Below are 10,579 nucleotides of genomic sequence, written 5' to 3'. Positions count from 1 at the left end.
AGGCACCCGGGGGCGGCCCGTGGTTGGCGGCCATCGCCAGGCTCTGGTACATTGCCCCTGAGAGCTCCCGGCTTCGGGGTCCTCCTTCTCCCTCGCAGGTCAAGGAGCCACGCGGGGAGAAAAAACGACGGCAACAACAATAATATGCGTGGGAGGAACTGTCACGAAGATCAAAAAGGGGAAAAAACCAAATCGCTTAAAAATATATACGTATTAAATCCAGCATTGAGCAAAAGACTCTAGGTTCTTGTTTACTCCGGAAAATCCCAATTTGAATTTTTGGTGGTTCCGGAAGGTGATGCAGGAGCAGCTGAATTCACCCCAGGGCCTGGAGGTCCGGAGCACTTATTGGGGGCAGAAGATGGAGGGCAGCGTCCAAGCCTGGAGGTGGCGCACGGGCCTTCGGGTCCCCCACTCGTCAAGCCGAGAGGACTCCAGGACACCTGCGGCCACGGGCGCAGAACCTGCTAGGCTGGCTCCAAGGCAGAGGGCCAGGCTAGCTCCTTCCTCCTCGCTGCAGCCAGGGTCCTAAAGGAGGAATGAGAAAAAGAGAGAGGGCGGTTCATCCCAGAGCTTTCAGAACCCACTCTCCACTTGCGTGGTTGCTTCTTCCACGCTGCAATCGAAGTCGCCATGGGGGTTTGGGGGTCCAGCTCCGGAGGCCCCGCGGTGCCGGGAAGCAGGGGCCTTTGTTTTGTCCAGGCGTTGGGTCAGGCGGCCCAGGCAAGCCTGGGGAGAGGCGCCCCGGGGACCAGGGGCTTCCCCGGTCTTGGGCGTGCAGTTATTGGTTGTGATCTTGGTCAATTATTTTTGTATTGCTTGTCAGGAAGGACTTTAATGTTACCTTATTCTGCAAGCATACTTTTGTAAGTGTAAGCCCAAAAGTTTGGGGTTCATGCAGAGTGCCTGGGACCCAAGAAATCTCTCATCTTTTCCCTTCCCCCATCTCTCCCCAAGCATTACTGACCTAGAAAGAACTTTAGATTGTCCTTGAGGGGACAAGGACAAACTTTATACAAAACAACAACCTAACAAACTTTTGTTTGTAATTAAAACAAAACAAAAAAACAAACAAACACAAAAGACAAAACAGAAGTAGAGTCCAAATGTTTATAAATGAACAACGGTGTCTGCTAAGCCTCATGAAGAGGGTTGTGAAACCCTCATCCATACACTATACCATGTGGACGTCAAATCAGACAAGTTACAGGTTTCTTGCAAATAGTTATAATTTAGTCGTTTTGCAAATTGTATATCAGAACCAGAAAAGTGAGAAGAATGTACAATGTCGCTCTACAGAATAACGCACTGTACCATTCTAATTCACTGAATGGGTTCTTCATATAGAATCACAAGTCCACCCATAAGCAGAATCATAACACCAAGGTGGACGCTTGGGGAAAGAGCAGTTTGTGGAACTTGATTATATACTTCCCAGCATCCTGTGTTTTGCTATCAGGCAATTTTTCTGATAAAACAAGAGCTCCACTTTCTGAATTACCTGCTGTCTGAATTACCTCCAGGTCTTTTTCTCTACAACTCTACTCATTGTACAGGTGTCTCTCCTCATTTTACAAGAGGGAACTGAAGCACTGGAAAGTTCTGAAACTTGTCTAAGATCAAAGTACAATCAGAAGGGGTGGGGGAAGGGGATGGGATCAGCAGGGCTCCAGGGGCTTGAAGCTGTCCAGCACACTCTATTTCTCTCTTTAAGAAAAGGCAACTACTCCCGACAAATATTTCTTTTTTATTTCAATAGTAGATTTACAAGAATATTAACTATATACTGAATCCAGGCTCTGACACTTATGGAATAAATACCCTTAGATAAATTACTTGGCCTCTCTGTGCCTCAGTTTCCTCATCTGCAAAATGCAAATATTAAAGGCACCTATTTTGTAGAGTCATCATGAAGCTTAGGAGTGAGGATTATAAATTAATATTTGTAAAACACTTATAACAGATTTTTATAAAACTGTCCTAACAGGCAAAAAGAAAGTTCTAAAACACAGCTGACTATTACTACAGATTTCTAATGTAACACAAGAAAGTACCTCAGATGTATCTACTATAATAAATGATCATCTTTATTACTGTAAAATCTGGAAATGGAATCTTTAATACACACCACATAATGCTTTTCACCTTGTTTGAAACATCACTAGTAATAATAATGGAATTAATAGTACTGTATTGTATTATATAGTCACATGGTAACTCCTAAAAGCTTATTTGCTTTCAAAATATGCAATAAACTATTGGTTTGGCGAATAGTTCATTCCAGCAAGTTTGGTTAGAGAATAGATAAAAAATTGACCTGAGGTCACCAACTTTTTCCTTTGAAAATAAAGCTAAAGAATTATGAGTTTATCTTGATAAAAGATCCAGTATTTGACTTTTAAATCAAGTAGCTGACCTATTTCATTGCATTTTCTGGAATACTCAACTCCTGCAGTTCTTCAAGATAATGTAATATTTTTTCTCTCATAACGTTGGCAAAGAAAGGAGATTTAGAATTTTATAATCCAACTTCCAGTATACACATAGGTAGCAACTTGCAGACTTTAAAATGTAGACGCAAAAAATGTCATGAATCTAATATTTGTCTTTATCACATTCTCTGCCTTTTCAAATGGCTGATACATTGCCTGAGTTGAATTACTACAACAATAGAAGGTGGAGAAAATACCCCTCTATAACTTTCTGGAAAGACAAGAAATTAGCTACTCTTTGAAAACGCCTCTGGCTAGTTGCTGAAATTGAACCTGGATCCTGCAGTTGGTGGAGAAAGCCCAGCACCTCCGGAGAAAGCCCAGCAGCTCCTGAGGCTGCCAGAATCGGGGAGTTTTTGCTCTCCTTCTGATCACTTGTCCCAGTTCACCCCAAATTCGCAGGCCAACAGGAAATGCGCTCTCCTTTCAAGAATCAACCAACAGCCCTCTTCCGATCTGTTTTTGAGAATGGGAGAATTGCAAGCGCCCAGATATACCCGTCCCTTTACAGGAGACTCCTCGCTGGCCTGGGCTTACGCCTCCGCTCTGGGCCTGCAGCGAGGAGGACGGTCACACTCTAACCGGCACAACCAAGTCGGCCGCAGCCGGGGAGGAGACACAGCAATGTGCGGAGCATCACCTCCTCACCCCAGGCTTTCTTAAAAAGCCTGAAACCCGCTCTTGGTTGTCTTCCTTTTCTGGGAATACAGGAAACACTTTCCCCGAGGGGCTTCCCCAAACTCCGCGGTGCGGGCCGCGCTACCCCAGGGCTTCCATCGGCCGCGGGTCCCCCACCACGCTCTTTCCCCAACCAAAAGGCCCTTCCTTTCCTCAACCTGGTGGCAGTCCGCCACCCCGGCACCCCCCTCTGCCCACGGTGACCCCTGAGCCCAAAGCCAAGCGACATAACCCGGCGGATCCTGGCAGAGCCGTGGCCGGCGGAGGGAAGTCACGGCTCCGGTCCGGGCTCGGGCCCTCGGCCAGTTTCAGGCAGAAGCAGCGCGGGTAGGTGGGGTGGTGAGCTTCCAGAGGAACATTCAGTCCCTGGACCCCAGCCCCGAGGCCGAGGAGGCTGGCCAGAAAGGGCATGAACAGTTCCGCCACTCAGCAGCCTTCCCGCACCTCGGAGTGTCTCCCAGGGGCCCCTGAGGCCCAGCGGCGCTGCCTGGCACCGCCACCCTGCGTCCCCGGAGTCGCTGGTGGGCGACACGCCTCCGTCTACTTCCCTCCATGTGCGAGCTGCCGTGCGGCCTGTCTCGGGTCCGTCAGTCCCGGTAACTTCACACGGCAACCATGACCACCCAGGCCCCGGCCTGCGATGTGCAAACAAGGGCTGAAGAAAGTGCACACGGGGGCAGGGATTGAAAGCGTTCAAGTTCACACGGAAAGAATCCAAAAGCGCTTCCAATATTTCTCTGTTTTGCCCCCAGGTCTTACTTTGACTTAAAGATGTTGCTAAGGCAAAGTCAAAAGCAGAGCGGGGTTGGCCAATTTCGGGGAAGGGAGGAGCGCACGTCTCTTTTCCTCCCACTAGCTACCTCTCTACCGCCAGACAAGCAAGGGCGGAGAAACTCCGAGTTTGGGGGACCGTGGCAAGGAGCAAAGAAAGGGAAGAAAAAAGCCCTACCTGCTGGGCCTGGAGGTTCCGCGCGCGCTCCCTTGGGCGCCCCAGGAGCTGGAGCGGCGACGAAGCCTCTCGCGGCCCCTGCGCCTGTAGCCTCCGAGTCCCCTGCTCGCGGCTCTGGTCCCTGGCCCTGCGACTCGGCCCGCGGGCGCTGACTGGCCTGTGGGAGTCACGTGCAAGGGCGGGGCGGGGGTGCGCGGCCCCGGCTACACCTCCGCCGGGCGCCGGCAGCGGGGCTGTGCGGAAAGCTCCTCCAGCAGGCAAAGTCCAGGCTCTGGGGTCTCCGCGGAAAACGCCCAAGTGCTACAGGCAGGGCGCGGGGAATCGCCCGCAGCCCAGCCGGAGGTCGATTGGGTTCGCTGTGGTGCCCAGGGTCAGCTTTATTAATGAGTTTCCTTTCTCCCTCCCCGCCCCCCTTCCCGTGGTCCTCATCCTGCGGTGGTGGGCGAGGGGCGGGGCCAGTAGAGAAGAAGGTGACCTCTTGGGCTCAACTCCCGATCTTGTGTGGGGCACTGGGTCACCCGGAGTGCCCGGCTGGATGCTAGTTTCTGGGCAGGGGTATCCTGCCCGGATTCCGGGGAGGTTCAGGAGACACCCAGACTGCCTCCTAAAATCAGAGCATACAGACTGAAGCCTCCCTTTTACCTTCCCAAAAGCCCAGGGAGACGGTCGGGAGCCCTTGCCTCACCCTCAATTTCATGTATTTAAGCAAAGTCTGCATCCCTTCCTGGCGACGCTTCCCATCTCCCGTTGCCTCCTCTCTTCTAATCATTCCCCGTTTTTTCTGCAGCCTGCGGCGGCCGCAGCACCAATCCAAGGGATGTGGCAAGGACTGGGGAGCCCGGCGGTCCAGGGGAGCTTCTCCGTGGAGGGGGCTCTTCCAGGGAATGGGGGAGGGGAATGTGTCAGGCCTGAGTTGGGAGTCGGCGTCAGGGCCTGGAGGCCCCAGCGCAGCGGGGCTGCGAGCCGGAGAGTCCCTCAGACAGGTCTAAAGGTTAATAGAGCAATCACAGGGCCCTATTACCGCGTAAAAATAACCCATCGATTACCGCAGCCTTCAGCCCCAGATAACAGCCGGCGGGTGGCTCTCACGCTTTCGGTTAAACCTTTTTTTTTTTTTCTTTTTAGGCCGCGTTTTTTTCCCCAGCACAGGCTTCTCAAACCAGATTACAGGGATGGGGGAAGGGGTCGGGATATCGCCCTGCACGAAACCCGTGCTGCTCCGAAATCAGGCTGGGGACGCCACCCGCTTCCGAAGTAGGAAATCAGTCATGGATTCCCAGCGTGAGTGAAGGCAACCCGGGTGTTAAGGACGAGGCCAGGACGCGGGGCTGGGTAGAAGGAAACCCCCCATGGGATCGTGGCCAACTCCTGGGGATTCTCAGGAAAATCCCAGAGGAAGAAACGAGCGCGGCTGCGCGGGGAATTCTCTTCCCTGAATGAGAGGTGCGGAGGTTCACGGGGGCCCAAACAGAGGCTGCGTGGGGCGACGAGCGGCGAAAGGCCTGAGCACAGGCTGGACGCACTGCAGCCGCTCCTTCAGACCCTGGCCGGCCTGCACCCCGGAAGCTGGGGGCGCACACTTAGGATTTCTTCTCCGACTTCTCCCAACTCCTAGCCTGCTCCTTAGCAGAATTGGCGCCATGGACCCGAGACGTGGGAACTTAGGCTGAAGGGGTCCTGGGGATCTCGGAGGCCGGTGCTGGGGAAAAGCGGTCTCTGGAGCACGCTCCAATCTGCGATCCTTCGGACGCAGCGGAGAAGGAAGCAGACTCCCTGCTCGCGGTTTGAAACCGGCAATCATCCTCGCGGGGGTGAGCAAGAGAGGCGCGAAGCCAAGGCCCGCGGCAGGGGCCTGCAAGGCCTTTCTGGAGAGTGGAAATTCTGGGCTTGGGCGAGCGGGAAGGTGCCCCGGCCTCTCTTTTCTCCGAGGAAATCTGTGGCTCCAGCGCTGCCTGGGGTCTCAGAGCTGCCTCCCACGCGCGACCCTCAAAGGGCAAAAAGGGCTGAGTCTGGACCAGGCAGTCAATTTTCTTAGCAACAAGCCAGGGGCTTGGGGCTTAGTGTCTGGCGGGGTGCCATCTGAGCGTTCTCCCCACAGCCAAAGACACAGGCGTCGCTCCTACGTCGGCTTCTCTCAGTTGTGCGGGATGGGCCGCAGCGGGAGGTGCGGTGCCTTGCGGCGATCCTTCACCCTCGCCCTCCCCATCCTCCCTAAGCTTCAATCCCCTGCTCTGTACACTGGTGGGGCTATAACAGGCTGCGCTGTGGATGGCCGCTGCCACATCCCTGGGTGGGATCGCTTGATTTTGCTGGGTGCTTGCTTGCTAGGAACCCCAGATTCCCTGAGCCGCCACTTTGTGCCAGCCCTGGGCTCCCCCTACCACCTCCCACCACCCCCTACCACCCTGGTCCTTTACCCACACCTTCCGCTGGCGCTCCTAGTGGACTGAAACCTGGGATCCCCTGACCCAGGAATATTCGCTGTCTCTGGAAGGCGCCTGGGACAGAGAAAATTATGTTTCTTGTGGCTTTTTCCTCTAGGTCCAGCGCCCCAACTTTCTCCCCAAGGCCTCAGCTCAAGGACAAACCAGGAGTGGTTGGCAAATGGGCTGCTTTTTAGGGGGATGTTTCCTTTTCCCTCCTTTCCTCCTTGGCTCGCCCCCTCCCTCCCTTGGGCCAAGCGGGAGCCTGCAGGTTGGCTGCGCGTTGCCAGGAGCGGGGAGCATTTCAAGGCCTCGCTGGGCCGCCGGCTGGAGGAGGTTTATCGGCGCCTCTCTAGGTTCCCAGGCTTCTCTCTCGCTCCAGAGGCCGCTGGGAAGGGGGGCAGCGGATGGGTGCTCTCAGGTCCGGCCTCTTGGCTATTTTTAAGGAAGATATGCCTGGGCTGGCCTGGGTAGAGCGGCCCAGTCCCCATTCAAGTCCTCTCTCGGGTTTCCTTTCCCATAATCTCGGAGGAGAATTTAACACTGTGAACGTCTTTGACTTTTTTTTTTTTTTTTTTTTCCTAAGAGCCTGGGTCTAATGACCCAGCGTCAGGTCGTCAGATTTTAGACAAATAAGAATTACTTAGGTGTACTGTACTCTTTCAGAAAATATCTCCAAAGCAAGAATAAATTGCTTTGCCCTGTTCCATTAAGGTTCCTGGGACTTGAGCTGGTCCATACCCTAGAAGAGGCAAATTATAGGCTGCGTATCGTGTACACAGGAATTTAAACACTGGTTCCACCAAAAAATAAAAATAAACGGTGGATGCTGGAATTCACAGTGAAACCACTGATGGTTTCCCAGTGTCGAGTTCCCGCGAGTTTTTGGTGGGACGTGTCCGAGTTTGCTTTAAACCAAGTGCAACGCCAGGGACCATGATCTTGGCTGCTACACCCGAAACAAAAGCAACGTCTGAAAAAAATTTGGCGCCACCAAGTTCGCCAGAGTCTTATAATGGAAAACAAGAAACCCCAAAGAGAATCAACCCTCCTTCTATGGAACGAATTCCTCCAAGATATGGACGCACCGCTGCGGCAGCTCGCGAGGGTTGCGGACAGACATTCAAGGTGACCCGCGCAAAACGAATGCCAAGTCCTGCCCCCACACGGCCCTCGAATTCCCCCACTAGGCCTGGGCGCCGGTCTGCGATTCTCCTTCCCTGCGCAGCACTCGGTCCTCACCGACGCTGCCCGCCGTGCCCTGCACGAGCCCCCGCGGGTGCAGCGCGGAGAACCAGGGTGCGGAGCAGGATGCGTCCCTGCTGAAGGAAAAATGGAGAACGAATTCAGCTGCAAGGCCACGTCGACCTACCTTCCTTCACTTCCTATGGTCCGTGCCTCGGACACTCAGAATTCTTGGGGATACGGAGTGGACGTAGAGGCCCCGCCCTGTTCCCCCGGAACCGAGCTCTGCAGCCTGTTACAGACGAGAGGAGAGGAAGCAGCAACTCTTATTAATGGTCTTGCTTTCGAAATTACTACTCTGGGTTGCAAAGCGAATACATGTTCTCCCTCGTAGACCTCCGCAAGTGCTTCCTGGTGCTTCCAGCCCTGAGGACCAGAGTTTGTGGCACACCCCCTCATATTTTATAGTCACTTCCGGATTACAGAACACTTTCAAATCTCATTTTTCTCTGGGGAACAACAATATCATTAGCAAGAGGGAGGGAGAAACGGTGTTACCGCCCTCAACTTACAAACCAGCACATGGAGGCTCAGAAAGGTTAAGGTACTTGTGTGAGGTGGCAAAGCAAGGGCGGAACTGCAGATCTAGAACCTGGATTCCTGAATCTTAGTTCTTTTTTTCCCCCATTTTATTAAATATCGACTTTCTACCATGAAAACCTATTTTTAAAAACGATCTTTTAAAAACTTTTCTAAGTTTCCTTTAATGAGCATGTTTAACATTTAAAAAATAAAATCGACGTTTTAAATAGTTTATATCTCATAATCTAAGAGCCCACAGGAAGAGGAGAAAAAGTGAAAAGGAATCTCTGTACATTTTTGCCGAGTTCAGGATGGACACCATAGCCTTTTTGAATAGGAAGGGCCTCTTCAGGTCCAGCATAGCTGAGGCTAGGACTGAAGCCCAGTCCAGTGCAGGCAAGTCCAGGCAGGGGCCCCACTAGGTTGGGGAGCACCAGCTGGAGGCGTAGTGGCCATGTGGGTGCCACTATGTATGCTGCCTTTCTTGCTGCCAACTTGGTTCCCTCTCTCCCTCCCCATCCAAGGACCTGGAGAAAACAGCAGCCCGAAAGAGCTGCTAACACCTACTGCCCAGGCCACCCACCACCCAGACCATAGGGAGTCTGGTTCCCAGACTGCAGGTTCTTTGAGTCTGTAAGGGGCCCTTTCCTTCGGGGATTGCCTCCTCTGGGATCTCTCTTGGTGACACAGGCCCCAATTCTTTCACATGTGGGGCCTCGCTACCCCCCAATTAGAGACTTTTGAAGTCACAGAGCTGTTTGTGCTGAGCCCAGAGCAAGAGCATGGTTAACATCCTTGGACTAGTAAAATGATCTTGCACTTTATTCATGTGTCCATGCCCCCTGAAGTCATAAAGTAATTTATTTGGGCTTGGCTGTCCACACACATGCACCACTCACCTCCCCTCTACACACCCCAAAAGGTATGCTCTGTGAAGGCAGTGACCAAAATCCTGGTCTGCCCAGAGCAAGGATTACAGTAGGTGGTCAATAAGTGTTGGGTGAATGATTAAAATTGTAAAAAGGGCTGCTAATAGCATCCATCAAAGTTGCTGGGAGACGGAGAATGAAACATTCCCCTCAAGGGACCTGGTGCACTGATGGGCAGGACTGCCATTTCTCAGAGTAGAACACTGACCAGAAGTGGAAGGAGTGGCCCACCCTGGGTGGCACAAATCCCCCTGGTGGCTTCATCTGCCAGTGGAGCTGCTACTTCCCACAAACCACCAGCACAAATCTAGGCTGCTCCTAAGGACACCTCAGGGTCCCCAGGTCCTGGGGACTGCAGGAAGAAGGGACTTCCCTGTGTGCAGCCAGGATTTGGGAAGTTGAGCTGGGAACCTGGCTAGATGCTTAGGCTGTTAGACTGGCGAGGGAGGCCTCAAGGCTCCGGGGATGAAGGCTGACCAGGAGCCAGGTGCACCCTTTCTGAGGCATAGGGAGCCCAACCCATAAATCCTAGAAGGATGGAGGGACCAAGTCAGCAGGATAGAGAAAAAATGCAGGAGTGGAGGAGGAGAAGCAAGAGGAGGGAGAGAAAAGCGGGAGAGAGAGAGGAAGACAGGCAGAGACCAGGACAGAGAGAAATGACTGGCCAGCAGCGGAGAGGGAGAGGTGGTGATTCATCCACTCATGCATCCACTCACTCACCCACTCATTCATTTCACATTGACTGAGCACTTAGTCTGTGCCAGGAACACTACAGGCATGAGTACTCAGCATGGAACAAAGTAGAGAAGAATTCTATCCTAAGGAACTTACATGCTACAAGAGAAAAACGGACAATAAATAAGCCAAATACAGAGTGTTGAATGACGAAATATTATGGAAAAACCAAAGCAGGGAATGGACCGGCAGAGAGAGCAGAGACAGAGAAAGGAGAGAGACCACAGACTCTGGGAAGTAAGGCGAGCTGGGAGTCAAGAGACTTGGAGAGGGAGACAGGCCAGGACCTCCTGGGAGAGGAAGGACGCCAGAAAGCGGCCGGGCCTGGGTGGGAGGAGAAAGAACCCGACTGGGACGAGGTCAACCCAGAGTCCAGGGCTCCCCTTGCCCAGCTCCCAGGGAGGACAGTGGTGACGGTACGGACACCCGCGGCTGGAGCGCCGCCAGGCCCAAGACCTCCACGCGCACACCAGGGGACTGGTGGGTCCCCCAGATATCTGGCATTCCCTAAGCCAGCTCGGCCAGTTTCCGCAAAGGCCGCCCCCTCCCCCGCCCGGTAGTGGCCGGAACACCCCACCGGCCCGGCACCCTTGCCCTCGCCCCGAG

General features: G+C 53.3%; 1 protein-coding gene across 1 annotated transcript in view; it reads right to left on the bottom strand.

The window, feature by feature from the left end:
* GATA4 (GATA binding protein 4) overlaps nt 1–4,267 on the bottom strand; it is a 66,788-nt gene extending 62,521 nt beyond the window's left edge. Inside the window, exon 1 of the mRNA XM_011970748.1 lies at nt 4,120–4,267. The gene's annotated coding sequence lies outside the window, so the exon portion shown is untranslated. The remainder of the gene's footprint in view (nt 1–4,119) is intronic.
* Between the last annotated feature and the right edge of the window lie 6,312 nt (nt 4,268–10,579).

Source organism: Mandrillus leucophaeus, unplaced genomic scaffold (assembly GCF_000951045.1).
Source record: "Mandrillus leucophaeus isolate KB7577 unplaced genomic scaffold, Mleu.le_1.0 Scaffold97, whole genome shotgun sequence".
In the NCBI taxonomy this organism is placed as follows: domain Eukaryota; kingdom Metazoa; phylum Chordata; class Mammalia; order Primates; family Cercopithecidae; genus Mandrillus; species Mandrillus leucophaeus.
Note: the sequence above shows the minus strand (reverse complement) of the source record. Positions and strands in the feature narration are given on the sequence as shown.